This window comes from Chiloscyllium plagiosum, unplaced genomic scaffold, assembly GCF_037043375.1.
Source record: "Chiloscyllium plagiosum isolate Xiang-an unplaced genomic scaffold, Cpla_swu_hap1 HiC_scaffold_21, whole genome shotgun sequence".
In the NCBI taxonomy this organism is placed as follows: Eukaryota; Metazoa; Chordata; class Chondrichthyes; order Orectolobiformes; family Hemiscylliidae; genus Chiloscyllium; species Chiloscyllium plagiosum.
In genome coordinates, this window is record NW_028270159.1 from 72611443 (window position 1) to 72629658 (window position 18216).

Here is an 18216-nt window from a genome sequence, read left to right on the forward strand (position 1 = left end):
CGCTGTGTCTGAAAACGCATTTGGTTTGCCAGTTTTGTTTGTGTTCCGTGTTAAATGCTTTCTGTTTTGCGATTCGCTCAATACATTACGAATTAACAGGGTTTCTGAGGTAACTTCCAGCTGCAAAAATCCTCAACTGAGAATCTGGGAAAATTTCCCGCAGTATGGTCAGTCGGAGCAAAAGTAAGGAAGTCGTTCGTTTCTGCAGTGTTTCACAATGCGACTTGTCCCGTGAGCAGTCGAACAGACTAAATGATACTGCCACAGACTGCGACGGCAAGCTCCGCTAAAAAGTGATCCTTTACAGCCGGTGTAAGCAACACAATGTTATTGGCGCACACCGCGTGGAAACAGATACTTCGGTGTATCTCGTCCATGCTCACCACATAGCCATGATTAAACAAGTCCCATTAAACAACGAGCTATTGGAAACAGAAAAGTGAAAGGTAAAATGGCTTCAACGTTCAGTGCTGGATGCCACTGAGGCTCCGCAGAGGCGACTGCGGCTTGTTTCTGTAGTGTAGTGGTCATCACGTTCGCCTTACGCGCGAAAGGTCCCCAGTTCGAAACTGGGCAGGAACTGCTTTGTTCTTCAACTGCAGAATTTAACATGGACAAGAACGGAGCTTTCTTGATTGCTTTACCATCTGCAAACTGCCTTCGAATTTGCTTGAAAAAATCTGCTCTCGGAGTGAAATGCAATGCAACTCCATTTAATTACTGTGCAAAGTATTGTAAATTTTTCTCCAACTTGGTTGTGATCATATGCCATTCTGTTTGAGAGTGTAGTGGCCTTCTGGTCCTTCCACGAAAAGCAGTACCGCATTGGCATTCCTTGCGCAGGCGGCCCGTTTCCAAGACAGGGGAGAAGCTGATGCGCTGGTGTCACAGCACACCACGGATGCCTGAACTAATCGGTCTGTCAAATGTACCCCGAAAGTCGTCTATGAAAGACATCATTTGGAAGCTGTCTGTCGTTATTCAACGTGCGAGAGTTGGCACCAGAGGTCCTGAATCATGTTTTGGAGCAGTTCGCACGTTAGTGGCTCATTCAATCAGCAACAGCAATGAAAGAAATGACACTCTCAGGGGAACCTCTGCACCTGTGCTTTCATAGCGTCGCTAGTATTAAGGTGCGCCCCGAGATCTAAGCCACGTTGGAACTGAAACGGAGGAATCGACAGCGAGGCTACAGAATGACATCGCATCCATTTGGTTTTCTTTAAATCACTGACGAGCAGGAAAATGTAAACTGGGAGGGCGAGTGGAGAAGTGAGGCAGTTGCAGCTCTGGTGAAATTCCTTCTTTGTGATTCACTCAGCATACAGAGACGTGTGAAGGTGACTCAGACGTGAGAGCTCTTCACATCGAGAACAAAAAGCACTCAAGAGCAGTTAGCACCTCTTCCGGAGAGGGGGGTGGGGTGAGCTAATTACCTTTTGACTTCTGTTACTATGTTCAGAAACTGTCTTTTAGATTGATGTGAACAGAAACTGCATTTCTAATAAGCACCGTGGAATTTAGCAAAATTTATTGAGTCGCTTCTCGTCGACTCAGTTGGTATCCATGTGGCTCATATCCAGCTGTGAACATCTCTGCAGCGAATTGCACGGTTAAGGCAAAAAGACAAGGAAAGTGGCATCTCGAACCGGCTCCGAAGTCAGAGCATCCTCACAATGTGATCTGTCGTTCTCGGATTGTAATGCAACCTCCGGTTTTAGGGTGGAGAACATTCTTTGGGACTCTAATTCTGCAAAACAGACACAGTGACTGAAACGATGCTGCGCGGTATGATGTGGAACACGGCCTGCTCAGCTTTGCGCATTTTCCCTGTAGTCCGGTGTGTTTCATGTTCCGTGTAAACGTGAAAGGTGTCCTGTTTCGATCAAAGGGTGAAATCATTTAGCAAAGCAAGAATCGAAATTGCAGTAATGTCAAGCAGCTCATGGTAATTTGACCAAATCATAACCGATCGTATGTTCTCACGCACTCACAGATACATTTGTAGCTGGAAAGAGTCTGAGAAGATAGACTCAGCTTATTTATCTGGATTGATGGGCTATCATTATCTGCTGCGAAATTGATATTGTAGACGGGCACATCCCAGCAGTTGTGCGTGTCAGAGAGGGATCATGGAACCCTTTTCACGTGACTTTGCATCTGTTGTTACGCAGCATCACAATTGGAAGTGCAAGAAAATGAGGGGCGCGGCTGGCTGGTAGTGTGGCCGAGCGGTCTAAGGCGCTGGGTTTAGACTCCAGTCTCGATAGAGGCGTGGGTTCGAATCCCACCGCTGCCATTTCTGCTGATCGTTTCCAACGACGCAGCTTGTTAAAATACTGTTTCGACTCCTGCTGCATTTCTGTTTAAAACCGAAAAAACATGTCTGTGCTTCCCGGGCAATTAACTGTGGTGTGGAAAAGTGCCGACTTTTCCGGTGTCTGTGCTGTCATGATCGTGCTCGCCTCCCGCGCGGAAAATCGCAAACAGCTCTGCTGTCCCAGACAAGTTGTGCGTTTACTGGAACCGAATGGAGGCTGTTATTTCATTGCTGCTGTGAAACAAAGTCCTGCGGGGGCTCGACTCGTCGTTATTTTGTTTTCTGCTAATGGGAAAATCGTTCCAATGAATTGCGATGTCACATGTTATTGAATTTCTCCCATTTCCTTTATTTCCGTCCTGGAGACATCGGAAGGGAAAGGTAATGTAATCGAGACTGTGATTGGTGAAATTCACTTTTTAATGGCCCATTCTTATTGTGTTCTTTCTTTCTCTCTTTTCAGCATTGTCTGGGAAGTGGTGGTGCACTCAGGCTCCAGTATGTTTGAAAGAGCAGTTTGGAATTGCCCTGTTGTTAGTTGTGAGATTACTTTATGGCTCATGCCCCCGGCCTGTCTCACATTTAGCATTCATGCTCGCTGTGTCTGAAAACGCATTTGGTTTGCCAGTTTTGTTTGTGTTCCGTGTTAAATGCTTTCTGTTTTGCGATTCGCTCAATACATTACGAATTAACAGGGTTTCTGAGGTAACTTCCAGCTGCAAAAATCCTCAACTGAGAATCTGGGAAAATTTCCCGCAGTATGGTCAGTCGGAGCAAAAGTAAGGAAGTCGTTCGTTTCTGCAGTGTTTCACAATGCGACTTGTCCCGTGAGCAGTCGAACAGACTAAATGATACTGCCACAGACTGCGACGGCAAGCTCCGCTAAAAAGTGATCCTTTACAGCCGGTGTAAGCAACACAATGTTATTGGCGCACACCGCGTGGAAACAGATACTTCGGTGTATCTCGTCCATGCTCACCACATAGCCATGATTAAACAAGTCCCATTAAACAACGAGCTATTGGAAACAGAAAAGTGAAAGGTAAAATGGCTTCAACGTTCAGTGCTGGATGCCACTGAGGCTCCGCAGAGGCGACTGCGGCTTGTTTCTGTAGTGTAGTGGTCATCACGTTCGCCTTACGCGCGAAAGGTCCCCAGTTCGAAACTGGGCAGAAACTGCTTTGTTCTTCAACTGCAGAATTTAACATGGACAAGAACGGAGCTTTCTTGATTGCTTTACCATCTGCAAACTGCCTTCGAATTTGCTTGAAAAAATCTGCTCTCGGAGTGAAATGCAATGCAACTCCATTTAATTACTGTGCAAAGTATTGTAAATTTTTCTCCAACTTGGTTGTGATCATATGCCATTCTGTTTGAGAGTGTAGTGGCCTTCTGGTCCTTCCACGAAAAGCAGTACCGCATTGGCATTCCTTGCGCAGGCGGCCCGTTTCCAAGACAGGGGAGAAGCTGATGCGCTGGTGTCACAGCACACCACGGATGCCTGAACTAATCGGTCTGTCAAATGTACCCCCAAAGTCGTCTATGAAAGACATCATTTGGAAGCTGTCTGTCGTTATTCAACGTGCGAGAGTTGGCACCAGAGGTCCTGAATCATGTTTTGGAGCAGTTCGCACGTTAGTGGCTCATTCAATCAGCAACAGCAATGAAAGAAATGACACTCTCAGGGGAACCTCTGCACCTGTGCTTTCATAGCGTCGCTAGTATTAAGGTGCGCCCCGAGATCTAAGCCACGTTGGAACTGAAACGGAGGAATCGACAGCGAGGCTACAGAATGACATCGCATCCATTTGGTTTTCTTTAAATCACTGACGAGCAGGAAAATGTAAACTGGGAGGGCGAGTGGAGAAGTGAGGCAGTTGCAGCTCTGGTGAAATTCCTTCTTTGTGATTCACTCAGCATACAGAGACGTGTGAAGGTGACTCAGACGTGAGAGCTCTTCACATCGAGAACAAAAAGCACTCAAGAGCAGTTAGCACCTCTTCCGGAGAGGGGGGTGGGGTGAGCTAATTACCTTTTGACTTCTGTTACTATGTTCAGAAACTGTCTTTTAGATTGATGTGAACAGAAACTGCATTTCTAATAAGCACCGTGGAATTTAGCAAAATTTATTGAGTCGCTTCTCGTCGACTCAGTTGGTATCCATGTGGCTCATATCCAGCTGTGAACATCTCTGCAGCGAATTGCACGGTTAAGGCAAAAAGACAAGGAAAGTGGCATCTCGAACCGGCTCCGAAGTCAGAGCATCCTCACAATGTGATCTGTCGTTCTCGGATTGTAATGCAACCTCCGGTTTTAGGGTGGAGAACATTCTTTGGGACTCTAATTCTGCAAAACAGACACAGTGACTGAAACGATGCTGCGCGGTATGATGTGGAACACGGCCTGCTCAGCTTTGTGCATTTTCCCTGTAGTCCGGTGTGTTTCATGTTCCGTGTAAACGTGAAAGGTGTCCTGTTTCGATCAAAGGGTGAAATCATTTAGCAAAGCAAGAATCGAAATTGCAGTAATGTCAAGCAGCTCATGGTAATTTGACCAAATCATAACCGATCGTATGTTCTCACGCACTCACAGATACATTTGTAGCTGAAAAGAGTCTGAGAAGATAGACTCAGCTTATTTATCTGGATTGATGGGCTATCATTATCTGCTGCGAAATTGATATTGTAGACGGGCACATCCCAGCAGTTGTGCGTGTCAGAGAGGGATCATGGAACCCTTTTCACGTGACTTTGCATCTGTTGTTACGCAGCATCACAATTGGAAGTGCAAGAAAATGAGGGGCGCGGCTGGCTGGTAGTGTGGCCGAGCGGTCTAAGGCGCTGGGTTTAGACTCCAGTCTCGATAGAGGCGTGGGTTCGAATCCCACCGCTGCCATTTCTGCTGATCGTTTCCAACGACGCAGCTTGTTAAAATACTGTTTCGACTCCTGCTGCATTTCTGTTTAAAACCGAAAAAACATGTCTGTGCTTCCCGGGCAATTAACTGTGGTGTGGAAAAGTGCCGACTTTTCCGGTGTCTGTGCTGTCATGATCGTGCTCGCCTCCCGCGCGGAAAATCGCAAACAGCTCTGCTGTCCCAGACAAGTTGTGCGTTTACTGGAACCGAATGGAGGCTGTTATTTCATTGCTGCTGTGAAACAAAGTCCTGCGGGGGCTCGACTCGTCGTTATTTTGTTTTCTGCTAATGGGAAAATCGTTCCAATGAATTGCGATGTCACATGTTATTGAATTTCTCCCATTTCCTTTATTTCCGTCCTGGAGACATCGGAAGGGAAAGGTAATGTAATCGAGACTGTGATTGGTGAAATTCACTTTTTAATGGCCCATTCTTATTGTGTTCTTTCTTTCTCTCTTTTCAGCATTGTCTGGGAAGTGGTGGTGCACTCAGGCTCCAGTATGTTTGAAAGAGCAGTTTGGAATTGCCCTGTTGTTAGTTGTGAGATTACTTTATGGCTCCAGCCCCCGGCCTGTCTCACATTTAGCATTCATGCTCGCTGTGTCTGAAAACGCATTTGGTTTGCCAGTTTTGTTTGTGTTCCGTGTTAAATGCTTTCTGTTTTGCGATTCGCTCAATACATTACGAATTAACAGGGTTTCTGAGGTAACTTCCAGCTGCAAAAATCCTCAACTGAGAATCTGGGAAAATTTCCCGCAGTATGGTCAGTCGGAGCAAAAGTAAGGAAGTCGTTCGTTTCTGCAGTGTTTCACAATGCGACTTGTCCCGTGAGCAGTCGAACAGACTAAATGATACTGCCACAGACTGCGACGGCAAGCTCCGCTAAAAAGTGATCCTTTACAGCCGGTGTAAGCAACACAATGTTATTGGCGCACACCGCGTGGAAACAGATACTTCGGTGTATCTCGTCCATGCTCACCACATAGCCATGATTAAACAAGTCCCATTAAACAACGAGCTATTGGAAACAGAAAAGTGAAAGGTAAAATGGCTTCAACGTTCAGTGCTGGATGCCACTGAGGCTCCGCAGAGGCGACTGCGGCTTGTTTCTGTAGTGTAGTGGTCATCACGTTCGCCTTACGCGCGAAAGGTCCCCAGTTCAAAACTGGCCAGAAACTGCTTTGTTCTTCAACTGCAGAATTTAACATGGACAAGAACGGAGCTTTCTTGATTGCTTTACCATCTGCAAACTGCCTTCGAATTTGCTTGAAAAAATCTGCTCTCGGAGTGAAATGCAATGCAACTCCATTTAATTACTGTGCAAAGTATTGTAAATTTTTCTCCAACTTGGTTGTGATCATATGCCATTCTGTTTGAGAGTGTAGTGGCCTTCTGGTCCTTCCACGAAAAGCAGTACCGCATTGGCATTCCTTGCGCAGGCGGCCCGTTTCCAAGACAGGGGAGAAGCTGATGCGCTGGTGTCACAGCACACCACGGATGCCTGAACTAATCGGTCTGTCAAATGTACCCCCAAAGTCGTCTATGAAAGACATCATTTGGAAGCTGTCTGTCGTTATTCAACGTGCGAGAGTTGGCACCAGAGGTCCTGAATCATGTTTTGGAGCAGTTCGCACGTTAGTGGCTCATTCAATCAGCAACAGCAATGAAAGAAATGACACTCTCAGGGGAACCTCTGCACCTGTGCTTTCATAGCGTCGCTAGTATTAAGGTGCGCCCCGAGATCTAAGCCACGTTGGAACTGAAACGGAGGAATCGACAGCGAGGCTACAGAATGACATCGCATCCATTTGGTTTTCTTTAAATCACTGACGAGCAGGAAAATGTAAACTGGGAGGGCGAGTGGAGAAGTGAGGCAGTTGCAGCTCTGGTGAAATTCCTTCTTTGTGATTCACTCAGCATACAGAGACGTGTGAAGGTGACTCAGACGTGAGAGCTCTTCACATCGAGAACAAAAAGCACTCAAGAGCAGTTAGCACCTCTTCCGGAGAGGGGGGTGGGGTGAGCTAATTACCTTTTGACTTCTGTTACTATGTTCAGAAACTGTCTTTTAGATTGATGTGAACAGAAACTGCATTTCTAATAAGCACCGTGGAATTTAGCAAAATTTATTGAGTCGCTTCTCGTCGACTCAGTTGGTATCCATGTGGCTCATATCCAGCTGTGAACATCTCTGCAGCGAATTGCACGGTTAAGGCAAAAAGACAAGGAAAGTGGCATCTCGAACCGGCTCCGAAGTCAGAGCATCCTCACAATGTGATCTGTCGTTCTCGGATTGTAATGCAACCTCCGGTTTTAGGGTGGAGAACATTCTTTGGGACTCTAATTCTGCAAAACAGACACAGTGACTGAAACGATGCTGCGCGGTATGATGTGGAACACGGCCTGCTCAGCTTTGTGCATTTTCCCTGTAGTCCGGTGTGTTTCATGTTCCGTGTAAACGTGAAAGGTGTCCTGTTTCGATCAAAGGGTGAAATCATTTAGCAAAGCAAGAATCGAAATTGCAGTAATGTCAAGCAGCTCATGGTAATTTGACCAAATCATAACCGATCGTATGTTCTCACGCACTCACAGATACATTTGTAGCTGAAAAGAGTCTGAGAAGATAGACTCAGCTTATTTATCTGGATTGATGGGCTATCATTATCTGCTGCGAAATTGATATTGTAGACGGGCACATCCCAGCAGTTGTGCGTGTCAGAGAGGGATCATGGAACCCTTTTCACGTGACTTTGCATCTGTTGTTACGCAGCATCACAATTGGAAGTGCAAGAAAATGAGGGGCGCGGCTGGCTGGTAGTGTGGCCGAGCGGTCTAAGGCGCTGGGTTTAGACTCCAGTCTCGATAGAGGCGTGGGTTCGAATCCCACCGCTGCCATTTCTGCTGATCGTTTCCAACGACGCAGCTTGTTAAAATACTGTTTCGACTCCTGCTGCATTTCTGTTTAAAACCGAAAAAACATGTCTGTGCTTCCCGGGCAATTAACTGTGGTGTGGAAAAGTGCCGACTTTTCCGGTGTCTGTGCTGTCATGATCGTGCTCGCCTCCCGCGCGGAAAATCGCAAACAGCTCTGCTGTCCCAGACAAGTTGTGCGTTTACTGGAACCGAATGGAGGCTGTTATTTCATTGCTGCTGTGAAACAAAGTCCTGCGGGGGCTCGACTCGTCGTTATTTTGTTTTCTGCTAATGGGAAAATCGTTCCAATGAATTGCGATGTCACATGTTATTGAATTTCTCCCATTTCCTTTATTTCCGTCCTGGAGACATCGGAAGGGAAAGGTAATGTAATCGAGACTGTGATTGGTGAAATTCACTTTTTAATGGCCCATTCTTATTGTGTTCTTTCTTTCTCTCTTTTCAGCATTGTCTGGGAAGTGGTGGTGCACTCAGGCTCCAGTATGTTTGAAAGAGCAGTTTGGAATTGCCCTGTTGTTAGTTGTGAGATTACTTTATGGCTCATGCCCCCGGCCTGTCTCACATTTAGCATTCATGCTCGCTGTGTCTGAAAACGCATTTGGTTTGCCAGTTTTGTTTGTGTTCCGTGTTAAATGCTTTCTGTTTTGCGATTCGCTCAATACATTACGAATTAACAGGGTTTCTGAGGTAACTTCCAGCTGCAAAAATCCTCAACTGAGAATCTGGGAAAATTTCCCGCAGTATGGTCAGTCGGAGCAAAAGTAAGGAAGTCGTTCGTTTCTGCAGTGTTTCACAATGCGACTTGTCCCGTGAGCAGTCGAACAGACTAAATGATACTGCCACAGACTGCGACGGCAAGCTCCGCTAAAAAGTGATCCTTTACAGCCGGTGTAAGCAACACAATGTTATTGGCGCACACCGCGTGGAAACAGATACTTCGGTGTATCTCGTCCATGCTCACCACATAGCCATGATTAAACAAGTCCCATTAAACAACGAGCTATTGGAAACAGAAAAGTGAAAGGTAAAATGGCTTCAACGTTCAGTGCTGGATGCCACTGAGGCTCCGCAGAGGCGACTGCGGCTTGTTTCTGTAGTGTAGTGGTCATCACGTTCGCCTTACGCGCGAAAGGTCCCCAGTTCAAAACTGGCCAGAAACTGCTTTGTTCTTCAACTGCAGAATTTAACATGGACAAGAACGGAGCTTTCTTGATTGCTTTACCATCTGCAAACTGCCTTCGAATTTGCTTGAAAAAATCTGCTCTCGGAGTGAAATGCAATGCAACTCCATTTAATTACTGTGCAAAGTATTGTAAATTTTTCTCCAACTTGGTTGTGATCATATGCCATTCTGTTTGAGAGTGTAGTGGCCTTCTGGTCCTTCCACGAAAAGCAGTACCGCATTGGCATTCCTTGCGCAGGCGGCCCGTTTCCAAGACAGGGGAGAAGCTGATGCGCTGGTGTCACAGCACACCACGGATGCCTGAACTAATCGGTCTGTCAAATGTACCCCCAAAGTCGTCTATGAAAGACATCATTTGGAAGCTGTCTGTCGTTATTCAACGTGCGAGAGTTGGCACCAGAGGTCCTGAATCATGTTTTGGAGCAGTTCGCACGTTAGTGGCTCATTCAATCAGCAACAGCAATGAAAGAAATGACACTCTCAGGGGAACCTCTGCACCTGTGCTTTCATAGCGTCGCTAGTATTAAGGTGCGCCCCGAGATCTAAGCCACGTTGGAACTGAAACGGAGGAATCGACAGCGAGGCTACAGAATGACATCGCATCCATTTGGTTTTCTTTAAATCACTGACGAGCAGGAAAATGTAAACTGGGAGGGCGAGTGGAGAAGTGAGGCAGTTGCAGCTCTGGTGAAATTCCTTCTTTGTGATTCACTCAGCATACAGAGACGTGTGAAGGTGACTCAGACGTGAGAGCTCTTCACATCGAGAACAAAAAGCACTCAAGAGCAGTTAGCACCTCTTCCGGAGAGGGGGGTGGGGTGAGCTAATTACCTTTTGACTTCTGTTACTATGTTCAGAAACTGTCTTTTAGATTGATGTGAACAGAAACTGCATTTCTAATAAGCACCGTGGAATTTAGCAAAATTTATTGAGTCGCTTCTCGTCGACTCAGTTGGTATCCATGTGGCTCATATCCAGCTGTGAACATCTCTGCAGCGAATTGCACGGTTAAGGCAAAAAGACAAGGAAAGTGGCATCTCGAACCGGCTCCGAAGTCAGAGCATCCTCACAATGTGATCTGTCGTTCTCGGATTGTAATGCAACCTCCGGTTTTAGGGTGGAGAACATTCTTTGGGACTCTAATTCTGCAAAACAGACACAGTGACTGAAACGATGCCGCGCGGTATGATGTGGAACACGGCCTGCTCAGCTTTGCGCATTTTCCCTGTAGTCCGGTGTGTTTCATGTTCCGTGTAAACGTGAAAGGTGTCCTGTTTCGATCAAAGGGTGAAATCATTTAGCAAAGCAAGAATCGAAATTGCAGTAATGTCAAGCAGCTCATGGTAATTTGACCAAATCATAACCGATCGTATGTTCTCACGCACTCACAGATACATTTGTAGCTGAAAAGAGTCTGAGAAGATAGACTCAGCTTATTTATCTGGATTGATAGGCTATCATTATCTGCTGCGAAATTGATATTGTAGACGGGCACATCCCAGCAGTTGTGCGTGTCAGAGAGGGATCATGGAACCCTTTTCACGTGACTTTGCATCTGTTGTTACGCAGCATCACAATTGGAAGTGCAAGAAAATGAGGGGCGCGGCTGGCTGGTAGTGTGGCCGAGCGGTCTAAGGCGCTGGGTTTAGACTCCAGTCTCGATAGAGGCGTGGGTTCGAATCCCACCGCTGCCATTTCTGCTGATCGTTTCCAACGACGCAGCTTGTTAAAATACTGTTTCGACTCCTGCTGCATTTCTGTTTAAAACCGAAAAAACATGTCTGTGCTTCCCGGGCAATTAACTGTGGTGTGGAAAAGTGCCGACTTTTCCGGTGTCTGTGCTGTCATGATCGTGCTCGCCTCCCGCGCGGAAAATCGCAAACAGCTCTGCTGTCCCAGACAAGTTGTGCGTTTACTGGAACCGAATGGAGGCTGTTATTTCATTGCTGCTGTGAAACAAAGTCCTGCGGGGGCTCGACTCGTCGTTATTTTGTTTTCTGCTAATGGGAAAATCGTTCCAATGAATTGCGATGTCACATGTTATTGAATTTCTCCCATTTCCTTTATTTCCGTCCTGGAGACATCGGAAGGGAAAGGTAATGTAATCGAGACTGTGATTGGTGAAATTCACTTTTTAATGGCCCATTCTTATTGTGTTCTTTCTTTCTCTCTTTTCAGCATTGTCTGGGAAGTGGTGGTGCACTCAGGCTCCAGTATGTTTGAAAGAGCAGTTTGGAATTGCCCTGTTGTTAGTTGTGAGATTACTTTATGGCTCATGCCCCCGGCCTGTCTCACATTTAGCATTCATGCTCGCTGTGTCTGAAAACGCATTTGGTTTGCCAGTTTTGTTTGTGTTCCGTGTTAAATGCTTTCTGTTTTGCGATTCGCTCAATACATTACGAATTAACAGGGTTTCTGAGGTAACTTCCAGCTGCAAAAATCCTCAACTGAGAATCTGGGAAAATTTCCCGCAGTATGGTCAGTCGGAGCAAAAGTAAGGAAGTCGTTCGTTTCTGCAGTGTTTCACAATGCGACTTGTCCCGTGAGCAGTCGAACAGACTAAATGATACTGCCACAGACTGCGACGGCAAGCTCCGCTAAAAAGTGATCCTTTACAGCCGGTGTAAGCAACACAATGTTATTGGCGCACACCGCGTGGAAACAGATACTTCGGTGTATCTCGTCCATGCTCACCACATAGCCATGATTAAACAAGTCCCATTAAACAACGAGCTATTGGAAACAGAAAAGTGAAAGGTAAAATGGCTTCAACGTTCAGTGCTGGATGCCACTGAGGCTCCGCAGAGGCGACTGCGGCTTGTTTCTGTAGTGTAGTGGTCATCACGTTCGCCTTACGCGCGAAAGGTCCCCAGTTCGAAACTGGCCAGAAACTGCTTTGTTCTTCAACTGCAGAATTTAACATGGACAAGAACGGAGCTTTCTTGATTGCTTTACCATCTGCAAACTGCCTTCGAATTTGCTTGAAAAAATCTGCTCTCGGAGTGAAATGCAATGCAACTCCATTTAATTACTGTGCAAAGTATTGTAAATTTTTCTCCAACTTGGTTGTGATCATATGCCATTCTGTTTGAGAGTGTAGTGGCCTTCTGATCCTTCCACGAAAAGCAGTACCGCATTGGCATTCCTTGCGCAGGCGGCCCGTTTCCAAGACAGGGGAGAAGCTGATGCGCTGGTGTCACAGCACACCACGGATGCCTGAACTAATCGGTCTGTCAAATGTACCCCCAAAGTCGTCTATGAAAGACATCATTTGGAAGCTGTCTGTCGTTATTCAACGTGCGAGAGTTGGCACCAGAGGTCCTGAATCATGTTTTGGAGCAGTTCGCACGTTAGTGGCTCATTCAATCAGCAACAGCAATGAAAGAAATGACACTCTCAGGGGAACCTCTGCACCTGTGCTTTCATAGCGTCGCTAGTATTAAGGTGCGCCCCGAGATCTAAGCCACGTTGGAACTGAAACGGAGGAATCGACAGCGAGGCTACAGAATGACATCGCATCCATTTGGTTTTCTTTAAATCACTGACGAGCAGGAAAATGTAAACTGGGAGGGCGAGTGGAGAAGTGAGGCAGTTGTAGCTCTGGTGAAATTCCTTCTTTGTGATTCACTCAGCATACAGAGACGTGTGAAGGTGACTCAGACGTGAGAGCTCTTCACATCGAGAACAAAAAGCACTCAAGAGCAGTTAGCACCTCTTCCGGAGAGGGGGGTGGGGTGAGCTAATTACCTTTTGACTTCTGTTACTATGTTCAGAAACTGTCTTTTAGATTGATGTGAACAGAAACTGCATTTCTAATAAGCACCGTGGAATTTAGCAAAATTTATTGAGTCGCTTCTCGTCGACTCAGTTGGTATCCATGTGGCTCATATCCAGCTGTGAACATCTCTGCAGCGAATTGCACGGTTAAGGCAAAAAGACAAGGAAAGTGGCATCTCGAACCGGCTCCGAAGTCAGAGCATCCTCACAATGTGATCTGTCGTTCTCGGATTGTAATGCAACCTCCGGTTTTAGGGTGGAGAACATTCTTTGGGACTCTAATTCTGCAAAACAGACACAGTGACTGAAACGATGCCGCGCGGTATGATGTGGAACACGGCCTGCTCAGCTTTGCGCATTTTCCCTGTAGTCCGGTGTGTTTCATGTTCCGTGTAAACGTGAAAGGTGTCCTGTTTCGATCAAAGGGTGAAATCATTTAGCAAAGCAAGAATCGAAATTGCAGTAATGTCAAGCAGCTCATGGTAATTTGACCAAATCATAACCGATCGTATGTTCTCACGCACTCACAGATACATTTGTAGCTGAAAAGAGTCTGAGAAGATAGACTCAGCTTATTTATCTGGATTGATGGGCTATCATTATCTGCTGCGAAATTGATATTGTAGACGGGCACATCCCAGCAGTTGTGCGTGTCAGAGAGGGATCATGGAACCCTTTTCACGTGACTTTGCATCTGTTGTTACGCAGCATCACAATTGGAAGTGCAAGAAAATGAGGGGCGCGGCTGACTGGTAGTGTGGCCGAGCGGTCTAAGGCGCTGGGTTTAGACTCCAGTCTCGATAGAGGCGTGGGTTCGAATCCCACCGCTGCCATTTCTGCTGATCGTTTCCAACGACGCAGCTTGTTAAAATACTGTTTCGACTCCTGCTGCATTTCTGTTTAAAACCGAAAAAACATGTCTGTGCTTCCCGGGCAATTAACTGTGGTGTGGAAAAGTGCCGACTTTTCCGGTGTCTGTGCTGTCATGATCGTGCTCGCCTCCCGCGCGGAAAATCGCAAACAGCTCTGCTGTCCCAGACAAGTTGTGCGTTTACTGGAACCGAATGGAGGCTGTTATTTCATTGCTGCTGTGAAACAAAGTCCTGCGGGGGCTCGACTCGTCGTTATTTTGTTTTCTGCTAATGGGAAAATCGTTCCAATGAATTGCGATGTCACATGTTATTGAATTTCTCCCATTTCCTTTATTTCCGTCCTGGAGACATCGGAAGGGAAAGGTAATGTAATCGAGACTGTGATTGGTGAAATTCACTTTTTAATGGCCCATTCTTATTGTGTTCTTTCTTTCTCTCTTTTCAGCATTGTCTGGGAAGTGGTGGTGCACTCAGGCTCCAGTATGTTTGAAAGAGCAGTTTGGAATTGCCCTGTTGTTAGTTGTGAGATTACTTTATGGCTCATGCCCCCGGCCTGTCTCACATTTAGCATTCATGCTCGCTGTGTCTGAAAACGCATTTGGTTTGCCAGTTTTGTTTGTGTTCCGTGTTAAATGCTTTCTGTTTTGCGATTCGCTCAATACATTACGAATTAACAGGGTTTCTGAGGTAACTTCCAGCTGCAAAAATCCTCAACTGAGAATCTGGGAAAATTTCCCGCAGTATGGTCAGTCGGAGCAAAAGTAAGGAAGTCGTTCGTTTCTGCAGTGTTTCACAATGCGACTTGTCCCGTGAGCAGTCGAACAGACTAAATGATACTGCCACAGACTGCGACGGCAAGCTCCGCTAAAAAGTGATCCTTTACAGCCGGTGTAAGCAACACAATGTTATTGGCGCACACCGCGTGGAAACAGATACTTCGGTGTATCTCGTCCATGCTCACCACATAGCCATGATTAAACAAGTCCCATTAAACAACGAGCTATTGGAAACAGAAAAGTGAAAGGTAAAATGGCTTCAACGTTCAGTGCTGGATGCCACTGAGGCTCCGCAGAGGCGACTGCGGCTTGTTTCTGTAGTGTAGTGGTCATCACGTTCGCCTTACGCGCGAAAGGTCCCCAGTTCGAAACTGGCCAGAAACTGCTTTGTTCTTCAACTGCAGAATTTAACATGGACAAGAACGTAGCTTTCTTGATTGCTTTACCATCTGCAAACTGCCTTCGAATTTGCTTGAAAAAATCTGCTCTCGGAGTGAAATGCAATGCAACTCCATTTAATTACTGTGCAAAGTATTGTAAATTTTTCTCCAACTTGGTTGTGATCATATGCCATTCTGTTTGAGAGTGTAGTGGCCTTCTGGTCCTTCCACGAAAAGCAGTACCGCATTGGCATTCCTTGCGCAGGCGGCCCGTTTCCAAGACAGGGGAGAAGCTGATGCGCTGGTGTCACAGCACACCACGGATGCCTGAACTAATCGGTCTGTCAAATGTACCCCCAAAGTCGTCTATGAAAGACATCATTTGGAAGCTGTCTGTCGTTATTCAACGTGCGAGAGTTGGCACCAGAGGTCCTGAATCATGTTTTGGAGCAGTTCGCACGTTAGTGGCTCATTCAATCAGCAACAGCAATGAAAGAAATGACACTCTCAGGGGAACCTCTGCACCTGTGCTTTCATAGCGTCGCTAGTATTAAGGTGCGCCCCGAGATCTAAGCCACGTTGGAACTGAAACGGAGGAATCGACAGCGAGGCTACAGAATGACATCGCATCCATTTGGTTTTCTTTAAATCACTGACGAGCAGGAAAATGTAAACTGGGAGGGCGAGTGGAGAAGTGAGGCAGTTGCAGCTCTGGTGAAATTCCTTCTTTGTGATTCACTCAGCATACAGAGACGTGTGAAGGTGACTCAGACGTGAGAGCTCTTCACATCGAGAACAAAAAGCACTCAAGAGCAGTTAGCACCTCTTCCGGAGAGGGGGGTGGGGTGAGCTAATTACCTTTTGACTTCTGTTACTATGTTCAGAAACTGTCTTTTAGATTGATGTGAACAGAAACTGCATTTCTAATAAGCACCGTGGAATTTAGCAAAATTTATTGAGTCGCTTCTCGTCGACTCAGTTGGTATCCATGTGGCTCATATCCAGCTGTGAACATCTCTGCAGCGAATTGCACGGTTAAGGCAAAAAGACAAGGAAAGTGGCATCTCGAACCGGCTCCGAAGTCAGAGCATCCTCACAATGTGATCTGTCGTTCTCGGATTGTAATGCAACCTCCGGTTTTAGGGTGGAGAACATTCTTTGGGACTCTAATTCTGCAAAACAGACACAGTGACTGAAACGATGCCGCGCGGTATGATGTGGAACACGGCCTGCTCAGCTTTGCGCATTTTCCCTGTAGTCCGGTGTGTTTCATGTTCCGTGTAAACGTGAAAGGTGTCCTGTTTCGATCAAAGGGTGAAATCATTTAGCAAAGCAAGAATCGAAATTGCAGTAATGTCAAGCAGCTCATGGTAATTTGACCAAATCATAACCGATCGTATGTTCTCACGCACTCACAGATACATTTGTAGCTGAAAAGAGTCTGAGAAGATAGACTCAGCTTATTTATCTGGATTGATGGGCTATCATTATCTGCTGCGAAATTGATATTGTAGACGGGCACATCCCAGCAGTTGTGCGTGTCAGAGAGGGATCATGGAACCCTTTTCACGTGACTTTGCATCTGTTGTTACGCAGCATCACAATTGGAAGTGCAAGAAAATGAGGGGCGCCGCTGGCTGGTAGTGTGGCCGAGCGGTCTAAGGCGCTGGGTTTAGACTCCAGTCTCGATAGAGGCGTGGGTTCGAATCCCACCGCTGCCATTTCTGCTGATCGTTTCCAACGACGCAGCTTGTTAAAATACTGTTTCGACTCCTGCTGCATTTCTGTTTAAAACCGAAAAAACATGTCTGTGCTTCCCGGGCAATTAACTGTGGTGTGGAAAAGTGCCGACTTTTCCGGTGTCTGTGCTGTCATGATCGTGCTCGCCTCCCGCGCGGAAAATCGCAAACAGCTCTGCTGTCCCAGACAAGTTGTGCGTTTACTGGAACCGAATGGAGGCTGTTATTTCATTGCTGCTGTGAAACAAAGTCCTGCGGGGGCTCGACTCGTCGTTATTTTGTTTTCTGCTAATGGGAAAATCGTTCCAATGAATTGCGATGTCACATGTTATTGAATTTCTCCCATTTCCTTTATTTCCGTCCTGGAGACATCGGAAGGGAAAGGTAATGTAATCGAGATTGTGATTGGTGAAATTCACTTTTTAATGGCCCATTCTTATTGTGTTCTTTCTTTCTCTCTTTTCAGCATTGTCTGGGAAGTGGTGGTGCACTCAGGCTCCAGTATGTTTGAAAGAGCAGTTTGGAATTGCCCTGTTGTTAGTTGTGAGATTACTTTATGGCTCATGCCCCCGGCCTGTCTCACATTTAGCATTCATGCTCGCTGTGTCTGAAAACGCATTTGGTTTGCCAGTTTTGTTTGTGTTCCGTGTTAAATGCTTTCTGTTTTGCGATTCGCTCAATACATTACGAATTAACAGGGTTTCTGAGGTAACTTCCAGCTGCAAAAATCCTCAACTGAGAATCTGGGAAAATTTCCCGCAGTATGGTCAGTCGGAGCAAAAGTAAGGAAGTCGTTCGTTTCTGCAGTGTTTCACAATGCGACTTGTCCCGTGAGCAGTCGAACAGACTAAATGATACTGCCACAGACTGCGACGGCAAGCTCCGCTAAAAAGTGATCCTTTACAGCCGGTGTAAGCAACACAATGTTATTGGCGCACACCGCGTGGAAACAGATACTTCGGTGTATCTCGTCCATGCTCACCACATAGCCATGATTAAACAAGTCCCATTAAACAACGAGCTATTGGAAACAGAAAAGTGAAAGGTAAAATGGCTTCAACGTTCAGTGCTGGATGCCACTGAGGCTCCGCAGAGGCGACTGCGGCTTGTTTCTGTAGTGTAGTGGTCATCACGTTCGCCTTACGCGCGAAAGGTCCCCAGTTCGAAACTGGCCAGAAACTGCTTTGTTCTTCAACTGCAGAATTTAACATGGACAAGAACGGAGCTTTCTTGATTGCTTTACCATCTGCAAACTGCCTTCGAATTTGCTTGAAAAAATCTGCTCTCGGAGTGAAATGCAATGCAACTCCATTTAATTA

General features: G+C 46.3%; 7 non-coding genes across 7 annotated transcripts; all 7 read left to right on the top strand.

Moving 5' to 3' along the window:
- Nucleotides 1-2217: 2217 nt before the first annotated feature.
- On the top strand, nt 2218-2299 carry trnal-uag (transfer RNA leucine (anticodon UAG)). The gene has a single exon. It is a non-coding gene; the product is annotated as a tRNA-Leu (tRNA).
- A 1126-nt stretch (nt 2300-3425) lies between these two features.
- trnav-uac (transfer RNA valine (anticodon UAC)) lies at nt 3426-3498 on the top strand. The gene has a single exon. It is a non-coding gene; the product is annotated as a tRNA-Val (tRNA).
- Nucleotides 3499-5133: 1635 nt separating this feature from the next.
- trnal-uag (transfer RNA leucine (anticodon UAG)) lies at nt 5134-5215 on the top strand. Its single transcript has one exon. It is a non-coding gene; the product is annotated as a tRNA-Leu (tRNA).
- A 2834-nt stretch (nt 5216-8049) lies between these two features.
- trnal-uag (transfer RNA leucine (anticodon UAG)) lies at nt 8050-8131 on the top strand. The gene has a single exon. It is a non-coding gene; the product is annotated as a tRNA-Leu (tRNA).
- Nucleotides 8132-10965: 2834 nt separating this feature from the next.
- trnal-uag (transfer RNA leucine (anticodon UAG)) lies at nt 10966-11047 on the top strand. Its single transcript has one exon. It is a non-coding gene; the product is annotated as a tRNA-Leu (tRNA).
- A 2834-nt stretch (nt 11048-13881) lies between these two features.
- trnal-uag (transfer RNA leucine (anticodon UAG)) lies at nt 13882-13963 on the top strand. Its single transcript has one exon. It is a non-coding gene; the product is annotated as a tRNA-Leu (tRNA).
- Nucleotides 13964-16797: 2834 nt separating this feature from the next.
- trnal-uag (transfer RNA leucine (anticodon UAG)) lies at nt 16798-16879 on the top strand. The gene has a single exon. It is a non-coding gene; the product is annotated as a tRNA-Leu (tRNA).
- The last annotated feature ends 1337 nt before the right edge of the window (nt 16880-18216 follow it).